At 42.0% G+C, this 1,467-nt stretch overlaps 1 pseudogene across 1 annotated transcript; it reads left to right on the plus strand.

Annotated features, from left to right (window-relative positions):
• The first annotated feature begins 285 nt into the window (after window positions 1-285).
• Window positions 286-1,132, plus strand: LOC309803861 (large ribosomal subunit protein uL22-like; annotated as a pseudogene). Its single transcript has one exon. The product of its transcript is annotated as a large ribosomal subunit protein uL22-like (transcript).
• Window positions 1,133-1,467: the final 335 nt, after the last annotated feature.

Here is a 1,467-nt window from a genome sequence, read left to right on the forward strand (position 1 = left end):
AAAAAAATATATATTGGGTTGGCCAAAAATTTCGTCCGAGTTTTTCTGTACAATCTTATATATATATAATCGAATCACTGTGCTATACACCTGAAACTAACACAATATTGTAAATTAACTATACTTAATTTTTTAAAAAAAGATTCTGAAGACAGCCATTAAAAAAAAAAAAGGGAACAACTCTGGAAAGAGTTGGGGGAGAGCATTCCAGGAAGTGTAACCACACCTGCAAACCCTACTTGGGAATTCAAGGACGAGACCGGTGTAGCTGGAGCTTAGCAAACAGGATTGGTAGGTGAGAGCTTCAAGAAGCATCATGGGGCTTCCCTGGTGGCGCAGTGGTTGAGAGTCCGCCTGCCGATGCAGGGGACACGGGTTCGTGCCCCGGTCTGGGAGGATCCCACATGCCGCGGAGCGGCTGGGCCCGTGAGCCATGGCCACTGAGCCTGCGCGTCTGGAGCCTGTGCTCCGCAACGGGAGAGCCACAACAGTGAGAGGCCTGCGTACCACAAAAAAAAAAAAAAAAAAAAAAGAAGAAGCATCATGGTATCCTTTTCAAGTAAGCGGCCTGAGGTGACCTCTAAAAATGGTTTGCTATTCACTTGACCCAGAAAACCCCACAAGATCATGCAAGTCAGGAGGTTCAAATCTTTGTGTTCACTTCAAGAATATTTGTGAAACTGCATCTAAAAAGCACCAAGTATCTGAAGGATGTCACTTTACAGAAGCAATGTGTGCCGTTCCATTGTTACAATGGTGGAGTTGGTAGGTGTGCCCAGGCCAAACAGTAGGGCTGGACGCAGGGTCAGTGGCCCAAAAAGAGTTCTGAATTTTTACGGCACATGCTCAAAAATGCAGAGAGTAATGCTGAAGTTAACGGCTTAGACGTAGGACTCTCTGGTCACTGAGCACATACAGGTTCACACACAGGTGAACAAAGCCCCCGAGATGCGGCACAGGACTTACAGAGCTCATGGTCAAATCAACCCATACATGAGCTCTCCCTGCCACATTGAGATGATCCTTACTGAAAAAGAACAGATTGTTCCTAAACCGGAACAGGAGGTTGCACAGAAGAAAAAGATATCCCAGAAAAAAACTGAAGAAGCAAAAACTGATGGCCCAGGAATAAATGCTGTAAAAAAATAAATGCAAATAAAAGTTAAAAAACCCCATCATAGTAAAGATCTAAATGTTTCCCTAAATTCATTGGGAAGGGTTTACATGGGAAGGGATGTGGCTAAGAAATTTAAATTCTTAATGTTTAAGAAGTTTCAACCAAGATGCTACCAGAAAACTACTAGAGCTAATCAATGAATTTGGTAAAGTAGCAGGATACAAAATTAATGCACAGAAATCTCTTGCATTCCTATAAACTAATGATGAAAAATCTGAAAGTGAAATTAAGAAAACACTCCCATTTACCATTGCAACAAAAAGAATAAAATATCTAGGAATAAACCTACT

The sequence above is a fragment of the Mesoplodon mirus genome (assembly GCF_964341445.2).
Source record: "Mesoplodon mirus genome assembly, chromosome: 1".
Lineage (NCBI taxonomy): Eukaryota > Metazoa > Chordata > Mammalia > Artiodactyla > Ziphiidae > Mesoplodon > Mesoplodon mirus.